This window comes from Coptis chinensis, chromosome 6 (assembly GCF_015680905.1).
Source record: "Coptis chinensis isolate HL-2020 chromosome 6, ASM1568090v1, whole genome shotgun sequence".
Lineage (NCBI taxonomy): Eukaryota > Viridiplantae > Streptophyta > Magnoliopsida > Ranunculales > Ranunculaceae > Coptis > Coptis chinensis.
This window is the reverse complement of record NC_141461.1, coordinates 63,084,556-63,106,377: the sequence shown is the minus strand read 5'-3', so window position 1 is coordinate 63,106,377 and position 21,822 is coordinate 63,084,556. Positions and strand designations below refer to the sequence as shown.

General features: G+C 39.7%; 1 pseudogene; it reads left to right on the top strand.

The window, feature by feature from the left end:
• The first annotated feature begins 19,213 nt into the window (after positions 1–19,213).
• Positions 19,214–19,308, top strand: LOC147493891 (small nucleolar RNA R71; annotated as a pseudogene).
• Positions 19,309–21,822: the final 2,514 nt, after the last annotated feature.

The window sequence follows — 21,822 nt, the reverse complement described above, 5'->3', positions numbered from 1 at the left end:
TCTATCTAGTATACCACACACTACACCTCTAGCTACTATTTCACACACACCACCGACATAATGGGGAAAGAAGAGAGACTCCTCTCCCGACTTCTACAAAGCCTTGGCGATAGCCCTAAATCGTGCATCGCTCTAGCGCACCCGATTGGGGGATTTTCGAATCCCCCAAACATATTTAATTTGTTACCCGCTTTTCATGGGTTAGACCATGAAAAACCTTATCGGCTGACACGCGTAGGATTGAACAAGTCCTTACAACATTCCATCATCCTACGGTAGGTGCGGAACAAATTAAACCGAGGGTATTCCCTTTCACATTAGCCGATAAAGGCGCCTTGGTTAACCTTGGCCTTTAATTGTGGACTCGTGGGCTAAACTTGTTTAGTGTTTATGGAACATTTTTACCCACCCCTAAAGACGGATGAGATGCTTTCAAAGATTCATTTTTTCCGGCGTAATCCTCATGAATCATTTTCTCGAGGCATGGAATCGCTTCACCGATCTCCTTATAGAGTGTCCACATCATAACTTAGCTAAAGACACGTTAGTTCGTGGCCTTTTCAAAGGTCTTCTACACCACCATAAAGAAGTCCTTGACATAATGAATGGGGTAGTTTCCTAAGTAAAGGAGCCTGAGGCTTACAAATTTTTAGAAGACCAAACTAAACGAAATAATAATTGGGGGTAGTGATGATATCCCCCCGCCGAGCTAGTTCTTCTTCAACAATCAAGGTCACGGTATGTTTGAGAAGAAAACCGATCCGAAACTTAAAAATCTAATCGAATCTCTAACTAAAAAGTAGAGGCTATTTCTCTCAACAAAAGCCTATCCCCGTCATGAATGTAAACTCCAACCCATGTAATTTCTGTTTGAGTCCAGAGCACCACGACGATTATTGTCCTCTAGCTTATGAACAACAACCACCGAACAAGATAATGTTTACTCTATTAATAACTATCCTATTCCTAACGCCCGCGAGAGACAACATCCCAACTTCATTGGAGAAATAATCAACAAGTAACACCTCCGTGGTACAATAATCAAAACGTTAGGCAAGCAAACAATTATAACCAAGCTCCACCTAGACAAGGACAAGGTCAAGGGAATTATAAATTATAATTATAACAACCAAAGCGCCAACCCACGACAAGGTCAAGCACAAGGTCGAAATAATTATAATAATTATAATACCAATAGAGGTATCGTTCGGTTAATAATAATAACTATCACAACCCACCCATAAATAATCAACGAGATAGTTCCAAATTCGCACCACCCGCGACCACTACACCTACACAACCGGATCGTATCGACGCCTTTATACAAGTTACCCAACAACTTTTCCGCATAATGACTCAATCAAACCAACATTTTTACAATCCATAAATCGGGGCATACAACAGCTTAGCCCAAGCTTAAAGCCCAACCAAAAGGCGTGTTTCGGGACAAGCGATACCAAACCCTAAAACAAAGAAACACAAACCTTTGAGGTAAACGGTAATTCTAGTATGCGGAAACTACAATCGTAGGTAACCTAAATGCCATCACCACTCTCCGTTAAGAAGAGTGGTTGATAACAAAGTAACTACGCTATATAGTTACCCCATCAAGATTCTCCTACACCGGATATCGAACTAGATACCGCAATAGAAACCGAGGAGCCTACCACGGTAGAGGTACTAGTTAAATCACAACCAAAGAAACCGAAAGCCAAGGTTACACGCAAGTAGAGCCATATCGCGAAAATATAGAGCGAAACCACCGTTCCTCAAAAATTAGCCATGCTAACCCGGGGATACAAACTTTGAGGAAATTAGGAACGCGTTTTCAAGAATCTAACGATAAACCTTCCTTTTCTCGAAGCTATTAAAAAGCTACCTAACCACGCTAAGTTTCTTAAAGAGTTGGCACTACTACTAGGCGAAGACAAACATACCTAAAGACGCTTTTAACCCGACGGTTCCCAACTTTATCCGAAAATAATGGAATTGTTAAGTACAAGGACCCCCGGGTCGTCCTACTATAAAATGCACCTTAGGAGATTCCCACACCGGCGACCGCCTTATTAGACACGGGCGAAAGTGTTAACTTACTCCCGATTACTTGTATAAACAAATAGGTCTACAGAAATGCAACCTACAAAAAATAACGTTGCAATTAGCGGACGGTCAATTAAGTATCCTAAAGGTGTAGTGGAAAACGTGCTTGTTAAGGTTCGTGGATTTCTACTATCCCCGCTGATTTTGTTATCCTCAATACGTAAGTCGCTAATGACTCAGACCGATCATCTTAGGGCGCCCGCTTGGCAACCGCCAATGCGCTTTATAAATTGTCGCGATGGAAAGATGTCCTTATCTTTTGGCCATCTTTCTGTCGAGGTAAATGTTTTTAAAATGATGAAACAGTTACCAGATTCGTCTGTAGATGGGGAGGTTAGCATGATCGAGAGTTTAGCTCAAGATTATTTTAACAACACGTTTCCTGAAAACAATATGTACAAATTCCTTTCGTTTGGAACTTCAGATTTTGTAAATGACTCCTACTTAGAGGAAGTCAACACCATCCTGGAGTCCACACCAATTGTAGACCCGTCGGTTGCTCCATATACTGATTTTGAAGACTTGCTACCTAAGCAAGTCTTCATTACGCAAGATAAGGACACTTATGAAACATCAACGGACATTTCGTCCACACCAGTGCTTAAACCTCTTCCCCCGGAGTTAAAATATATTCAACTTGATCCGGATGGTAGTCACCCGATAATTATATCTTCTCGGTTAACTAAGGATGAAGAGACATGTTTAATAAGGGTGATTAGGGAACATCGGTCGATCATGATTGGTTGGTCCCTAGCCGACATTAAGGAATTGACCCTAATGTTTGCACTCATCGATCCATTTGGAGGATAACGCCAAGACTTCTCGCCCGAACCTCCGCTTTGAACCCCGCCATGAAAGAGGTGGTTAGGGAAGAAGTCTTCATTTTACTCGATCTTGGTATTATATACCCAATCTCGATAAATGAATGGGTAAGTCCCATTCATGTAGTTCCTAAGAAATCGGGAGTTACCATGGTGCGTAACGGGGAAGGGTGAATATGTTGTCACTCAAGGTCCTACGAAATGGAGAATCAGATTGATTACGATGTTTAAATGCTATGACACGAAAGGATCACTTTCCCTTACCATTTATAGATCGATGCTAGAACGCCTCTAAATTTTGGTCATGCCTTTTATTGTTTTCCGGATGGCTACTCCGGCTATTTTCAGATTATTATTGATATTGATGACCAAGAAAAGACAACCTTCACATGTCCCTTCGAACATATGCCTATAATCGAATGCCTTTTGGCCTTTGTAATGCCCCCGTACCTTCCAAATGATGTATGCTTCATATATTTAGTGACATGGTAGAGCTTTATGGAAGTGTTCATGGATGATTTTTCTATCTATGGAGACTCCTTTACGAATGCTTGTCTAACCTTGTCTAAGGTCTTGACACGGTGTGAAGAAAAGAGCCTCATTTTAAATTGGGAAAAGTGTCATTTCATGGTCAAAAAGGGCATAGTACTAGGTCATATTGTATCTAGTGATGGCATCGGTAGATAAAGCCAAACTAGATAAGATAGCGACCCTACCTAAACCACGGACTATCGCGCGAGATTAGAGCCTTTCTAGGCCATCTGGTTTTTTTATAGGCGCTTTCATTAAAGATTTTTCAAAATAGCTAGGCCTTTAACTAACCTGCTTTTGAAGGATGCAATCTTTGATTTTAATTTTAACTCAGAAATGTGCTTTTGAAACCTTAAAAGCCGCTCTAACCATCGCACCTATTATACAGCCTCCCCGATTGGTCTAAACCTTTCGAACTCATGTGTGATGCTAGTGACTATGCAAATTGGTGTCGTTTCTTGGGACGTAAACTAGATAATAAGTCCATCGTTATTTATTATGCTAGTAAAACATTAAACGACGCCAACGGAATTATACAACTACTTGAAAAAGAATTTTAGTCATCATTTATGCTTTTAGATAAGTTTCAATCCTTATTTGGTTGGTTCTAAAACTTTAGTTTACACGGACCATGCAAATTTTAGGTACCTTCTTGCAAAGAAGGATGCTAAGCGCAGATTAATCCGATGGATTCTTCTCCCGCAAGAGTTCACATTAGAAATAAAGGACAAAAAGAGGGTCGAAAACGAAGTTGCCGACCACTTATCTAGACTTTACAAATGACGATAGTAGTGATTCCGAGTCCATACCGGACTCTTTTCCTCGATGAGCATCTCAGATGCTATTTTTTCATCACCATGGTATGTCGACATTGTAAATTATTTAGCAAACCGATGTTATGCCTTATAATTGGTCAAGAAATGAACGTAAGAAGTTCTTGGCCGAGTCAAGTTATACTACTTTGATGATGAGCCTACCTTTTAAGTATTGTCGCGGATCGATTATTCGTCGCCGCATTCCCCAATGGGAATATAATGAAGTTCTATCGTTACGCCATGACAAAGAGTGTGGTGGCCACTTTAGTGGAATGAAAACAGCCACTAAAGTTCTTCAATGTGGATTTTATTGGCCTACCCTTTTTAAGGATGCCCAAGTGCATTGCAAGGCGTATTCGCTTGCCAACAACTTGGGCTTAATCACGGCGTAATATGATGCCATTAAATCCAATCTTGATAGTAGAAATTTTGATGTTTGGGGTATTGATTTCATGGGCCCTTTCCCCTGCTTCCCCGCGGTTATATTTATATTCTAGTTGCCGTGGACTACGGTCTAAATGGATAGAGGCCCTAGCTTGCCGTGAAGCAATGACCATAAGACCGTTGTATTTTTATTAAAGAATGTATTTTCTCGCCGGTTTGGCATTCCTAAAGCCATCATTAGTGATGGTGGAACACATTTTGCAAACAACAGAGTTGTTGCATCCCTAGTGAAAAGTATGGAGTTACACACAAAGTAGCAACTCCTTATCATCCACAAACTAGCGGACAAGTAGAAGTTTCTAATAGGGAAATCAAAAAGATTTTAGAAACAACAAGAAACCCCGATAGGAAAGACCGGGTCGAAGTCTGCCTCTATCGGATGCCTTATGGGCATATAGAACTCTTTCAAAACTCCTATAGGTATGTCTCCCTTTAGACTTGTATTTGGGAAACCATGTCATTTGCCCGTTGAATTAGAGCACCGCGCTCTCGTGGGCTATAAAAGCCTTAACTTCAATATTGATGAGGCGGTGTCAAACGCAGTTACAATTAAATGAGCTTGAAGAAATCAGAAGCGATTCTTACGATCTCGCCGGATTATAAAGCTAACATGAATCGTGTTCATGATAAACATATCTTAAAGCAAAGAGTTTGTGGTCGGACAAAAGGTTTTGCTTTTACAACTCCGCCTACATATTTTCCCGTGGAAACTAAAACCCGTTGGTCCGGCCCTTTTCTCGTTATCAAGTCACCCCTTACGGGGCAATTATCTTGGTAAATCCCAAGGACAACAGTACCTTTCAAGTTAACGGTCAACGATTAAAACATTTTCACGAACTTCTATCCCCTGATATAGAGGAAGTCCTTTTACAGGACCCTATATATGAGAAATGACCCTTGTTATTGGTGTACTTCCTTTCACTTCCATTTAATGGTAAGTGCACCATTAAGGTAACCGGGCCCTCCCTATGGAGTGTGTGGCTGTAAGTACCGGATCCTAAGTCCACGGTTCACACAGTTCACGTTTTCCACTCTTGCATGTTTTCTCGGATTTTTGAGTCATGTTTCTCTACGGTGTGAATTATGTCTTTATTTGCTTATTAAAAAAAAATAAAATAAAAATAAAATAAATAATAAATAAATATATATATATATATATATATAATAATAATAATAATAATAATAATTGTTTTCATTTTTAGATATAGATATATATCTAAACCCAGAGAACTAGCAATCCAACAAGTCTTGGGAATCGACTTTGAAATCCATTCCATGTTAAAACAAATTTTGTGTTTAAAAATTTGTTTGGGGGTGGGAAATCAGTCTTTCCATCCAGATTGCTCGAACTTTCTATTTGTGTTGCTTAGGTCCATTAGAATAGTTCATTGGGGTTGACGTCATCTAATTTAGTGTTCATTCGTCTCGCGATAACTTACGCCATGCACGCACTTCGAGGCGTTTTCCACTATCTTATATGTCACCCAAGGTCGGAATAGAGTAGTTTATGGATCATTGGATTGGAAATTCTCTCCTGATCATTTCCATATCTCATTCGCAAAAATCGGACCGATAATCGGAAATTTAGTTTGAAGTTGCTTAAAAATCGACGAAGTCGAAAAATCGAATCGGGCTTTGGGCCAACTCAAACTCTACACAATACCATTACCATCCTCCTCCAAAACAGAATCGCGACTTCATCTTCTCAAACCGCCTTTCACTAATTCAAATTAAACCCTAGCAACCAAAAATAAAAAAATAAATAAAGAAATAAAAATAAAAATAGAATACATCAAAATAGAAAGACCACCCACGCCCTTTGTGAAACACCAACACAATCTCCAACCGTTTCCACCAAGAAAACACCCACCAATTCAAGTTTTCAAACCTGCCACCGTAACCACCACCGCCACCACCATTGTTTCTCGTTGTTTTTTATCAAACTCGCCCCCCCAAAGGCTACAAAACCATTAGTTATCTAAGAAACTTCAATGGCGCTACGAAGAAGAATGTTGCTGAGCACGCGTTTGAGGCCGACCATTTCGCACCATTTTACGACGCCAATATGATTAAGAGGGATTGGAACAGACGTGGTATTCGGATGATGAGTTCTATCACTATGATTTGGTAGAACAGTTTATAAGAAACGAATTGGAGGAAATAGGATTTTCATTAGGATAGCGAGAACGAGGAGGGAAGTAACGACGACAGTTGTTTGGCGAGCTATTAGGAATCACGCCAGAACCAACCTAGATACGACCATTCAGAATCCCAAGATACCGCAGTTCCTGCTTTGATGAAAGATACGGTCATAGAGGGTGAATACAATACGATATCTCATTCGTTAGCGGGACGACCACGAGAACCAATCAACCGGTCAGAGCTCGATGGATTGGTAGGAACGCCCCTGAAAGACAAAGTCAACGACATCGGGACTTCGATTTTTCTCCGGATTTTGCAAACGAATGAGTGTAATTTCTGCATCCTCGATTTAATTTTGAATGTGATTAGAGGAGTGGGAAAGAGCATGGCGCCTCTTCCCGTATTGATCACTAAGATTATGCTCTCATTTAGAGTCGCCGCTAAATCTGCCCTATTAAGATCAAATTGCATTCTAATGCAAGTATTTATAAGGAATGCATCCAAGAGACTTGGCCGTTGTCCGCAGAGAATGAAGTTGAGTCATAATGAAGCGGGAAGATATGACATGGTTGGTTGAGGATAATTTCGATAGTCATACTTCTAATTTAGAGCGAATGATAATGCCGCAAACCGGTTTTGCGATGCGCGTTATCGTGATTCTGTGAAGATATCCGACATAGACAAATTGTACTTCCGAAATAAACGAACTTTCGACGAGAGTTGAAATGCTCGAAAGGGGTCGGAAGATATCTTGTCTAACTTGGAGATTATCCACCGTAATCACCAAGCCCAAGATGCGACTCAAGATCGAGATGGAAGCACAAATATGTTCAGATAGAGATGCTACAACGATGCCACTTTCGTGGATGAGTCCGTCCTCACCGAAGTCCGAGAGGCATGAGCGCCGCCGCCAAACCCGATGGCTCAAGCCATTCTTCACCACGTAACCGCCCTCCATCCCGGGGACCATCTTCTTCACACGCTTAGGTGTTCACCATCGGTTGTGGTCCTCATTATTTATTTCATTTTTTTATTGTTTTGTTAGTGGAATTTTATTTCAGTAGTTAGATTTGAATATTAAGTTGTTTGTTTTCGATTGCTTGGATTTCATATTATTTTAATATAATTTATTTTGATCATCTTCGTAAGGTCGTCTTGGAGTCAAAGTTGAAAATTAGGCCGATATCGGCATATCTATGATTTTTTTGTAGTGGTAGCATGATATGTAGTAGAGTTTAGAAGTTACTATTCTAAACCAAGTTTAAAAGATACCGTGGGTTGTTAGGAAATCAAAATTATGGTTAGTTTCGCTTTTGGGTTTGGCGTTTTCTATTTCCTGAAATTGCCTTAAAAACAATTTGGCAACTTGTCGATTCGCTTTGGAAACCCGTAACCTATTTAAACTTCCATCAATCTACACTCACAACCCATACTACACCCCACAATCATCTCTCACCTTTCACTCCAAGCTTTTTCTGCTTGTTTTTCTTGTAAACACTTGTTTTCAAGATTCTACGAAGGCCATCGCCAATGATGCGCTACCGCCTCTATACACTGCCATAATTTTTTTGTCGAGGCCAAAAGAGCGAGCCACCTCTACAACACTGTAAATCGAAAAATCTCACGAGCCGACTTCGCCAAGCAGAGCGCCGACCGCCAAACACCGTAATTCCAAAACCTACGAGCCGACTTCGCGCCTATAATGAAGGCCACCCCCGCCTCCCTCCGTAAGCAATGAAATTCGATTTTCTCGAGGTTTCTTCCAGGTTTTCGCAGCTGTTCTACGAGTAGTTTTGAGATGACACCTCCTATAGTGATTCCCCGAACAGTCATTTGAAGACTTGATGGGAACCGATACCTATGGAGCATCGTTCCGCGAAATTTCGTGCGCTTAGGATGGCGCATCTTCCGGTGAGTGATGACGCATTCTTTTCACCTAAACTAACTGAATTCTTCTATAATAATATTACTTTTTTTGTACCCAAGAAGGAGAACAAAAATTTTCCCTTGCTATTGATGGCACGACTATGGAATTCATGCAAAGCAATTGATAGCTTTGGTTTCGGGGTTGCCATTACGACCACCCTATGCACACGGGGGATATATGACGATAACTCATACCTATATGAATATGCCTATTTCCATGAGTATTATGGGGAGGGGTGTTTCGTATCATGGACCAAGACCAATATAACATCGCCTCGAGTAGCCTATCGCTGAATGTAGGCATTAACCATGTTGTTCATCATGATGAACATTCTAGGGGAACGGGTTTATTCGCCAATAATACCGGTGACGTTTTCCTTTGCTTTAGCCGAGGGGACGCCGCCGGTATGACATTCCCCGAAGTTTTAGTTGCTACTCGAAGCGAGGCCATACCTTGAGGCAAGTAAGTACCTTCTTATGCCTGTCTTTGGTTTGTCGTGATATCGCAGCTTGCCTACCCATATTCTGTACAGAAGATACCGATTGGGAAAGGGTCGAAACCATGAGACCCACCAATCGCGGGTAAGATCATTCCGAAGCCATGACTTGGTCGGGATGGCAGGTGCAACCACATTTGGTTGCCCCTTTACACCCCATCGGACCAAGTAACACTAGAGAGGTTAGCACTAGTTGATGATACACCCACTCAAGTTGTTATGGCATGGCAGGGATCGCGAAAGAACCTCATATAGAAGAGGAGGATGACGAGTAAATGCCGGGTGCGGTAAGTTTTAGTTAAGTTAGTGTTTGCTTATGTCCCAAGCAATTTCATTCCGTTAACCCCATAATGGGTGGAACTCTTATAGAGTTGCGTCAGTTTTTTTTATATTACTATATTTGTATGTTTTAACCTTGTTTTGCGGATGTTCCCTCGAATTTCCGCGGCTTCAATGGTATTTTTCCTACCATCTTTATTTAAATGCTTTGAGGACAAAGCATGCTTCTTGTTTGGGGGGGGGGCATAGAAACACGTGTAATTAAGACATCTGTTAGGATATAGATATGTATAATATGCACTTGTTTTCTAGTTAAAATTTCAAAAATTCAAAAATATAAATAAAAAGTATGCTATACACTTAGGAATATTGGTATTGTTTTCTTTCTCTATGCTCTTAACAATTTAGAAGTCTCACATAGCTTTTGCATCAGAATAAATGTTAGAAACTTAGGTTAATATGTAGGTAATAATCTTTGCATCTATCTATAAATTTATTACATGAGTATCTATGATTGTTAGCAGTAAGTTTCTGAAATCTAGGCTAGAGTACCTATTCTACAAATCCTGTGAGAATATAGCCTAAAGCCTTATATGAGCGAAACATTTGAGAAATGACACAAAGGAGAAGTAAAATCCGGATAGAGAAATCACACGTCCACTTGCTTGATCACTAAGCCATATCCTAAGCGAGAATTTAGGCCCTCTTTGGATCGATATAGCCGAAATTCAAACCTATGAATTATTTTCCGCTAATTAAGCCCCTCTGAGCCTTTCTTTAGCCTTCCATAAACCACAATTCCTTTACCCTGTTACAAAAACAAAAACAAAATAAAATAAAAAAAAAAAAAGAGAATAAATCAACCTACCCAATTTAGAATAAGTCTGAGAATAGAATGAGTGAAGAAAGAAGAAGAGAAAAACCTGTGTAAACAAAAATTAGTTAGTTGCTTCAGAAAAAGAAAAGAAGTTTCCATCCAAGGAAAAAGGAAAAAAAAAATATATAGAAATAAATAAAAACTCCAAAAAAAATAGAATAAAGGGAGTCAAAAGCCAAAGAAAAGAAAAAGAAAAATATGGCTAAGGATGGAAACAAAGTATAGAAGCAAAAGGAAATAACAAGGTTTTCTCTAAGTTACATAATATGAAGACTCTATTATCTCATACTTGTCCTTTTGAATATCCATTTCCTTCCTTCTTAAACCATCTCCTAATCCCCGCAATACCTAATAAAGACCTCTAGCTCAATTAGGAATAGGTTAGTGTGATAGTAAGTGGCAGATGTGTTTGATCGACTCCGCTTCCTTGTTGTCATTGAGATTGTAAGGTAAAGTGTGCCCAATCGCACAATCGGAGCAAATAAACTTGAGTGGAAAAATCAAAGTGGTTTTTGTCTTGACATTTATGTGAAGACCTACTTAAGGACGCTATTCCGAGTTTTCAGAAACGGACCTGCTATTACATTTCATAGTATTACTCATTGTTATATGTTTATTTTAGATGATTGATTATTATGCATATATTAGCTTAGGGTTCTGACTGGGTTATTCTTATGTATTTGCTAGTGAGATGTATAGATAGTTGAGACATGAATGAGAAAACAATAGTTTTATTTCTTAGTCGTTGTAGTATAGATAAAGTTTGTGAGTACCTTCACTGGAAAACTCTCACGAGGCTATAACTCGTCCACTAGGGAATTCCTAGTGGTTTAAGGCCTTGTTGCATATGGTTAATGCAATCGCGACTCAAAATGAGGCGACGAGTAGATAAAACTCCATTTTGGTCACTTATGCTAATTTCTCATATTTGCTTGAGGACAAGCAAAATGCTGTTTGGGGTGGTTGATAAGAGCCCAAAACTGTAGTTTTAACCCCTTAGCATCATACTTTTAGACCAATTATGTGAGTAATAAGTAAGAGTTAAGACCCCACTACGTGTTTTTATGTATTTCGGGCTTCAAAGTCAATTATGTGCGGAATGTGCCACTTTGATGAGATAAAGGAGCAATGGTTGGTTACTAAGGAGTTCGGTGATTAAAGGCCAAGATTCAAGAAGACAAAGCCTTTGTAAAGCCTGGTCAAAAGATGAAAAGTCAAAGTCCACGCAGGCAGAAACAGTGCACAAAGTCAACAGAATTTCCGAATACCATATCTTTAGACTCAGACCTCGGAATTGGGCCTACCTTATGTCAAAACAACCGACTCGGAAAGAGCTTTCCAATGGTCCAACCCTTGACCCAATCAGAGGAGCAGAAGTGGACGAAAAGTCTGTTGAAGCGAACTGCAGCTGAAGAGGCCTTTTGGATTGAAAAGAATTGGGTTTTCACCGAAACTCTGGCCCAAAACATGGCTCCAAGCCCATGCACGATTTTTGGATCTGGATGTATAAAAACAAAAGCTTCACTCTTTGTTAATGGTAGCTAGTTAGACCTAAATTAATATATAGAATTCTAGATCTAGTTTTATTAATTAATTAAGTGTTAGTTCCATTTCAATTCTGTTTTAGATTAAATTCTTGAATCATTGTTCTTGATTGATTAGATAAATAAAATAGTTAGTTTGTCAATTTCGAATTTGGTTATTTCCATTCTAGATCTGATTTCAATTCTTGTTCTTATTTCATTCCAGCCATTAAATTAGATTCATTATTGTTAGATTAAGTAAATTTCGAATCTTGATATTATGTTTAGTTCTAATAATATGGGAAATGATGTTTTGATGACTCAAGGCTAAAACCTCCATTAGAGGGGTTGATGAAGCCTTGATGAAAACTTAGTGGTTAGTATAGAATTGGTTGTTGAATCTATTCCACTCTAGAAGGTCGTGTTTAAGCCATGAGAATGGGTGGGCGACCTCACATGCTAGTTAGTATCCGGTAGGAATGCCATGAACCCTAGGGATTAGAACTCGGAATTCTCGCCGTAAGAACGTGAGAATTGAGATACAACATTCTACGCTAGGTCGTTAAGTTGGATTCGAGGTGGATTCAATTCCCCTCTAATTTATTTATCTAGGTTCAACAATCGTATTTCCGTAGCTTTCGTAGATTAACTTTAGTTTATATTTTATCTTGTTATTTATTATATCTCGTAATTTAAAATAACGCGTCTTGTTAGCATAACATTTCGTAAAGCTCTCATTGACTTAAGACTGATTTCTTAGACTTAGAAGACAATCCATGCTAGGGAACTAGGAGTGGAACGAACTTCCTACTCCACTTAGTGCAATTCGCATAGAGAGTAGAAGCTTTGATAATTGAGACTCGTAAAAGTCCAGTTTTAGTTTACTTACGTTTTGAATCCATCGTTCATTTCGTAGGTAAACTACTCATTTTACAGTTATCACTATGGGATCGAGCTAAACTAGACATCAAGGTTCGGGGAAGGTCATGACACATACGTCCCGTGGCTAAAGCAAGGAAGACGCTGCAAGTGGCATCATTCACAGAAGAAAAACGTCATTCCCCTAAAATGTTTAGCATGATCCAAAACATAACAGTTCCTATGTTCATGGACAGGCTACCAAAGGCGACATTATAGTCCCCTTGGTCCTCGATACGGAAAATGCCTGCCCCATAGGACTCATGCAAAAACTCATAAGTGTAGACATATATATTATCTACCCAATAGCACCATGGGTCTTGTATTTCAACGGGCATAGCAAGTCCAAGAACAAATGCTAGCAAGAACCTGGTAATTTCCATTGGTTCATTATCAATGTTGATGGAGAACACTTGTTCTCCATCTGGTCTTTCAAAGAAAATGCAGTTATCGTAAAAATAAGATGCTAGTGTTGGAGAATAAAGTGCATCAGGTCTTACCATAAGCGGCTCCCAGCCAACGTATGTGATCGTCTCGCGAAACCAAGCACCATAAGTAGTGCTTTGGAACAAATCCTCGAAAGACTGTTCCAGTATCAATGTTGGAGATGTCATCTCAAAATTACGCCTGAATAGCTGCTAATGAACTAGAAACTACCCGCAGAAAACCGGAATTTTTCTGGTCCCACGGAGGAAGTCGGTGAAAAGACTCTTTTAGAAGCCTGAAGTCGCTCTGAAGATTTGAAATTCCAGTGTTTGAGCCGGGTCGTGCTCACCTTGGCGAAAAGGCCTCGACAAAAAAAAATCTGAAAAAAATTGCGGAGAGAAAGTCTCTCCTAGAAACGCAGAAAAGCGCTTCGGAGTTCTTGAAACTTCGGAAAATGAGGCGAAACGCGGGGAATCGTGGGAGTGGAAAGGTAAGTGATGGAGGTTAGGTGTAGTGTGAGTTGTGAGTGTAGAATGTATGAAGTTTATATAGGTTTTAGTTGCTAAAACGGATCGAAAAGTTGCCAAAAGTTTTTACGGCGGTTTAGGAAATACCAAGATTTCCAAACCAAACGGAAACAACTCATTTTCTTGATTCTAAAACAAACCTAGTATCTTTTAGGTTGAATTTATGATAGAATCTACCTATTTAATCGAGATTTCATCCTACAATGATACTTATTCATAGATATGCCTAAACGGCCATATTTTCACCTTGACTCTGCAATAAATTCTAAGACGAAGGTCATATAAAAATCATCTGGAATAGATAAAACCACCCCCAAACAATTTGGGAAGGTGGGATCAATATTAAACAACCACGCATAATGAAAATAACCGCATTATATTAAAATTTTCATTCGAAGTACATTTCACTACAAAATTCAAATTACGGAAATAAAACTTACATTAAAATAAATGACAATAATGAAACTACAAATAAAAATAGAACATCAAACGGTACTATCCCTAATCACTCCTGTCTGCATTGGTAATGGGAGGCACACGCCGAGAGATGGCTCCGAGCTCCGATGGGCCGGCACCATTAGATCGCCGGCGGACGACGCCTTTCGTGCCTCGATGGTGTGTCCTCGGCGAGAATCCCCGTGAGGTGGGAATCGTGCAAGCATGTCGGTCCGAAATCGGCGCCGAGCTTCTAGCTCGCCCTCATCTGTTCCCACCTCTCATCCTCTCTCGGGTAACGGATCTCGGTTATGATGGATAGTTGCCCGTCGAGTCCGGAGGTCTTCACAGATAGTGTTGAGCGAACGCATGCCACGATGAATCAAAGCCATGTGTTCTGCATCTGACCAACACCTCTCTAGGGGATCCGCATCAAAACAAGTCAAGTCCTCCTCATCCTCCGAGGCATTCTGATTTCCCCCATCCTCCTTAGCATTCTCGTTTCCACCATCCTCCTCGTCTTCTTCTCTATCCTCAGGCAGCCTCCAAACTCGTTGGACACACTCATTATAGATGCAAGGGTTTCAGTGTAGGGTGATGTAAGACCTATCAGACGCCTGAGCTGCTCTCAACTTCAGCATGATCTTGGTTATCAACACAGGGAGAGGTGCAACAGACTTCCCTACTCCCCTAATCATGCTAAGCAAAAACTCCAAGATACAGAACTCGTACTTCTTCTCCTGGAGTATCCATAAAATATGGAGGCAGTTCAGGCCGATGTCGCTGACCTTCTCCTTCCCCAGGATGTTCCGACCAATCCATTGAGCTGCAGCCAGCTGGTTGGTTCTAAGGGATGCCTGACGAACACAATGCGATCTCGCATTGTAGTTCCTTTCGGTAACTGTCACGTTCATCAATGGCTCTACCCCATTATATTGGGACTCCTACAACGTGACAGTTAGATGGATTCTAGGCGGAATGCCTAGAATCTCAGCCAACAACCCAGTAGTCACTTCCTTCCTCCTCTTCACCACCGTAACAAAAATCCTAGTCCCCTCCAACTCCCTCGTATTATAGAACCGTCTGACTAAGTCTTCGTGATAATAGGCTTCAGTCGAGTACCACAAGCTATTCCAGTCTCTACTGATCATTTCGAAGTGGTCGCCAGTAAAAGCTTGTTCTGGTAAAATTCGGCGTTGTTGAGCCATTGGAAGTTTGAATACGGTTTGAGGTTTGTAGAAGGTAGGGGGAAGCAATAAGGAATACCTCACTAAAAAGAACGATGGTGGTGGTGGTGTGGTGGCGCGGCAACACCAAATTTTTTTTTTTTATTATTTTTTGATTTTCCGGTGGTTTTTGTTGATGGAAATTGGTGGAGGTTGTGGGTGTCACGGTTGGAGTCGATTTGGGTTGGGTCTTGGATTGTGGGCGTGGTAATTTGGTTTTGTTTTTATTTTTATTTTTTTTTTTAGGTTTTGGAAGCTTTGGTGGGCGTTAATGGCGGTTCTGAGAAGATGACCGCGACTGTTGGCCAAAGGTAAGGGCGCGGGTTGGGCCCAAGCCCAAATCGAAATTTGTGAATTTTTCGATTTTTTCGCGAAACTTCAAATCAAAATTGCCGCTTCGTTACCGGTCCGATTTTTGCGAATGAGATATGGAAATGATCAGGAGAGAATTTCCAATCCAATGATCCATAAAACACTCTATTCCGACTGTGGATGACATATAAGATAGTGGAAAACACCTCGAAGTGCGTGCATGATGTACGTTATGCAAACGACTGAACTCTAAATTCAAGATTATGTCAACCCGGATCGTAATACAATTAAACGGCCTAAGAAACTGTAATGGGACATAAATATTCTAGTATGACGGAAACACAAACACCCCACCCCCAAACAAATTTTTTTTACAACGAAGCTTAGAAAATTTGTTTTTAGCAGTGGGTCTTTTAAAGTCAGATTCCCGAGACTTCCTAGATTACTATGTTTATTCTTATGTTTATATTCTTATATATATATATATATATATATATATATATATATTTTAAAAAAGAAAAAACAATAAACAAGAAAGACATAATTCACCCCATAGAGAAACATGACTCAAAAATCCGAGAAAAACATGCAAGAGTGGAAAACGTGAATTATGTTAAACGTGGACTTAGGATCCGGTACTTACAGCCACACACTCCATAGGGAGGGCCCGGTTACCTTAATGGTGCACTCACCAATATATGGAAATGAAAGGAAATGCACCAAACACAAAAGTTGAGTCGTTTATAGTCAGATACTCGAGACTTTATTTAAACATATGTATGAACATGCAGTTTATCATATATCAACAACCGAAATAGTTGTGGATCATTCCATTAATAAATATCACAGAAAACATATCCAAACACAATCAAGCACCAAGATTTCCTATGACGCAACCTAGTGAAATGAAAGCGAAGTCGGATCACCCTATTACGTAACCTAGCATGCACCTTCTTTTTCATTTTTGAACGAGTGGGTATTCTAGTAAATAAGTGTGGAAAAGTGAATGGTTGTGGAGAATATGGTGGATATGGATAAGTTGTAGAAGGATAGAATGTAAAAAATGAGGATGTGGGTTTAGCACAAAACTCATTCATGGTGTGTGTAGGGACTGTCTCAAGTCTGAAAATGAAGGTGTCAAACGCTTTTGTCTTCTGAAGTATTTGTTTACTAGGTGGATTTAAAAAATTATGAAGCACAGAAGAAACAAAAGGATCGAGTGCAAACTCGAGATTCCTTTGAAAGGGTGGAAGGAGGGAAGTCGAGGTGGATGTTTTGGAAAGTAGTTCTTGATAGGATGAATTATCACCTACTCTAAGAAACTCATCGAATTGCTCATCTAGATTGGTCATATCCTCGTTACTATGATAGTCCTCTACATCTTTGAGAAAGTCATCTATCTCATCCTCATCCGTAATATGTGTATTGACTAGAGTTAGGATGGAAATGTTGGAGTCTGAACTTCCAAAGGAAAGAAATTTGGGCATATGATTATCAGGGAACGTGTTGTTGAAATAATCTCGAGCAAAGCTTTCGATCATGCTAACCTCTCCATCCATAGACGAATCGGGTAACTGTGTCTTTATTTTAAAAATATTGACTTCAACAACAAGATGGCCAAAAGACATGGACATTGAACCATCGCGACAATTAATGAGCGCATTGGCGGTTGCCGGAAAGGGCGCCCTAAGATGATCGGGGCGAGTGGTTAATGACTTCAGATCGAGGATGACAAAATCAGCCGAATAGTAAAAATCTTGAACTTTTACCATAACATTTTCGACCACACCCTTAGGATACTTAATAGACCGATCAGCTAATTGCAACGTCATTTTACTGGGTTGCATCTCGTCTAGACATATTTGTCTATACAAATAAAAGCGGGGAGTAAGTTAACACTAGCCCCCAAGTCTAATAATGCGATTAGTCGTATAAGAATCTCCTAAGGTGCATTGTACAGTAGGACGATCAGGGTCCTTGTACTTAACAATTCCATTATGTTCAGATAGAGTTGGGAATTGTTCTGTTAAAAAGGCGTCTTTTGGTATATTTGTCTTACGCCTAGTAGTACACAATTCCTTAAGAAACTTAGCATGGTGTGGTAGCTTTTTAATAGCTTAGAGGAAGGGAAGGTTTATAGTTAGATTCTTGAAAACATCCCTAATCACCTCATAATTTGTATCCCTAGTTAACACGGCTAATTTTTGTGGAAACGGTGATTTCTCTCTATATTTAGCAATAGTATCACCTGGATGTTTAACCGTGGCTTTCTGTTTCTTAGGTTGTGTTGTAACTGGTACCTCTACAGTGGTAGGCTCTTCAGTTTCTATTTCGGTATCTAGTAAAATAGCAGTGTAGGGGACTCTTGGTGGGGGGTAACTATAGGCATAGTTACTTTGTTATCAACCACTCTGCCAGAACGGAGAGTGGTGATGGCCTTTAGCTCACCTACATTTTCATATTCATTACTAGTATTATTGGTTACCTCAAAGGCTATATTTGTTGGTTTAGGATTAGGTATTTTGTGACTTGGAAACACACCTTTGGGTTGGGCTTTATCTTGAGCCAACTGTTGGGTTAAATTATTAACGGATTGTAGAAGCTATTGGTTAGATTAAGCCATGGTTTGGAAAAGTTTTTGGCTTACTTGTATGAAGGTGTCAAGACGATCCGGTTGTGTGGGTGTAGTAGTCACGGGTGGTGTGACTGGAACTATTTCACGTGAATTATTTATTTGTGGATTTTGATAGTTATTATTTACCGGAACGATACCTCTATTAGCATTATAATTATTATAACTACCTTGACTTTGTGCTTAACCTTGTCGAGGTTGCACTTGGTTGTTAAAATTATTAAAATTACCCTGACCCTGTCCTTGTCGTGGTGGAGCTTGGTTAAAACTTTGTGTTGGCCTAACATATTGATTATTGTACCCTGGAGGTGTGACGTGTTGGTTATTTCTCCAACCGAAGTTGGGATTTTGTCTCCAAGCGGCGTTAGGTTCACTATTAATGGAACAAGCCTGTTCATAGGCTATAGGATAGTGGGAGTCGGGATGCTCAGGGCTCCAACAGAAACTACATGGATTTGAATTTACGTTCATAACAGGGATAGGCTTTTGTTGAACATAAATGGCCTCTACCTTTTTAGTGAGTGATTCGATTAGAGTTTTAAGCTCGGGATCGTGTTTAATTTCAAACATACCGACGGCCTTAACTGTATTTGATGAACTAGCGGAGCGGTGGATATCATCACTACCCCCAGTTGTTATTTCGCTTAGTTTGATCCTCTAAAAATTTATAAGCCTCCGAGGCTCCTTTGCTTAAGAAACTACCCCCATTCATTATGTCTAGGACTTCTTTATGGTAGTGTAGAAGTCCTTTGAAAAAGGCACGAACTAACATGTCTTTCGCTAAGTTATGATGTGGACACTCTATAAGGAGATCGGTGAAACGATTCCAAGCCTCTGAAAATGTTTCATGAGGATTTTGTCGAAAAGAAATGAATCTTGGAAAGCATCTCATCCGTCTTTAGGGGGGGTAAAATGTTCCATAAACAAATTGAACAAGTTTAGCCCACGAGTCCATAGAATTAGGCGTTTGGGCGCTAACCAAGACGCCTTTATCGGCTAAGGTGAAAGGGAATACCCTAAGTTTAATTTGTTCCGCACCAACCGTAGGGATGGTGGAATGTTGTTAGGACTTGTTCAATCCCTACGCGTAATTGATAAGGTTTTTCATGGTCTAATCCATGAAAAACGGGTAACAAATTAAAAATATTTGGGGGGATTCGGAAATCCCCCACAGGGTCTGCTAGAACGATGCAAGATTTGGGGCTATCGCTCAAGGCTTTGTAGAAGTCAGAGAGAGGAGTCTCTTCTTCGTCGGGCATTGTGTCAAGTGATTTGTGTGAATTAGTAGCTAGAGGTGTAGTCGGTGGTATACTAGATAGACTTGTTTGTTGACGTTGTTGTGTAATTATGTTCGGTGTTTTTGTTCGGCCAGACTTTAATCTCATACAAGGCTAAAACCAAATTTAGCTAAACACATCAACACTCCAAACAATTCTGATATACTAGTGTAAACCTCTAACAGGAGATGCGAGGTGCGGAAGAAAGGAATACCTGATTAAGTCCCTTGCTTCGCTTATGAATAAGCATCTTGTTTACTGGCGTGTTCGATGTATATAACAAGTTAGAACACTGAAAAACTTGAAAAATCAAAGTTCGAGTCAAAACGTAGAATTCGAAAAATTAGCAAAGGCGGGTCGCTCTCATAGCGCTGTCGCTCCCCGTAATTTTCAAATTACAGTGTTTTTAGGGTCGGTCGCTCCACCACACGGGGCAGGTCGCTTTTAAGTTCCCAGTATAGAGCGCAGGTGCGCTCTTTATAGGCGTGGTCGCGCTCAGTGTATTTTTGTCCGGAACTTTTCAACGCTGAATCGGAAAACCACAGTATGAATCAAACAAGGGTGCGTGGGTGAAATGGGACTTTAAGAAAAGTATTTACTCTACGAAAACAATGCGAAAGTGAAACTAAGATGGCAGCGGCGCCATTTGATAAAACATAAAATGAAATAGTTTACCTACGAAATGAACGATAAAACTCAAAACGTAAGTAAACTAAAACTAATCTATGTGCCTATATTTTATCAAAGATTCTACTCTCAATCCTATGAGATATAGTGGAGTAGAGTGATTCGTTCCACTCCTAGTCCTTCCGCATGTTAATGTTCTCTACGTATAAGTACTCTTAACTCTAAAGTCTAATGAGAGATTTACGAAGTGGCAACTAGACTACGATGCAACTACTCACAAGATGCAACTAGTCGATTATCAAAATAACTATGGGAATGCTACGTTGATTCGATGATAACGAGTTAGAAGGGGATTGATTCCACCTTAACTCAACTTAATCTTATTAACGACGAATCGTCGAAATCCGACTTGAACTGCTTCGCAGAACAATTGGTTCTTCCTAATCCCTAATTACACATGGCATTCCTACCAATTCATAACTAGCATGTGAACGATTAAACCCATTCTCATGGTGAACTAATCGTTTCTAGAGTGGAAGGGAAATTACGACGACTCTACGATAATCGGAATCAAGCTTTCATCAAGGCTTCTCAACCCCCTCTAATGGAGGCCGAGAATCATTACGCAATCATTTCCGATTAAATTAAAACTAAACATAATATAAATAATTGAATTTACTAATCTAAATTAAACAATAATTAAAATCTAATTAATAACTAAGAATTGAATAACAAGTAATAAATGAAATCAGATCTAACACAAATGTAAATGACAAGAATCGAAATTAACAAACTAGCTATTTTATTAATCAAACTAATTAAGAGTAATGATTCTAAGAGTTTAATCTAAAACAAGAATTGGATTTGAAACTAAATTTAATTAAAAACAATTAAATCTAGATCTAGAAGCTATTCTAATAGCTACTTTCTATTCTAAGCTACTTTTATTTTCTAACCTCCTATCTACCATTAACAAAGAGCTAAGCTTTTGTTTTTATACTTTCAGATCCAAAAAACGTGCATGGGCTTGGAGCCATGTTTTGGGCCAGAGAATCAGGCCCAAAACCCAATTCTTTCAGTCCAAAAAGGCCTCTTCAGCTGCAGTTGGCTTCAACAGACTTTTCGTCTGCTTCTGCTCCTCTGATTGGATCAAGGCTTAGACCATTGGAAAGCTTTTTCCGAGACGGTCGTTTTGACATAAGGTAGGCCCCATTCCAAGGTCTGAGTCCAAAGATATGGCTTTCAAAAGTTCTGCTGACTTTGTGTGCTGTTTCTGCCCGCGTCGACTTTTCAGCTTTTGACCGGGCTTTAGAAAGGCTTTGTCTTCTTCAATTTTGGCCTTTAATCACGGAACTCCTTAGTAACCGACATTTTCTCCTTTATCTCACTAAAGTGGCACATTTCTGCACATAATGGACTTTGAAACCTGAAATGCATAAAAACACGTAATCAGTGTTAACTCTTAATTATTACTCACATAATTGGTG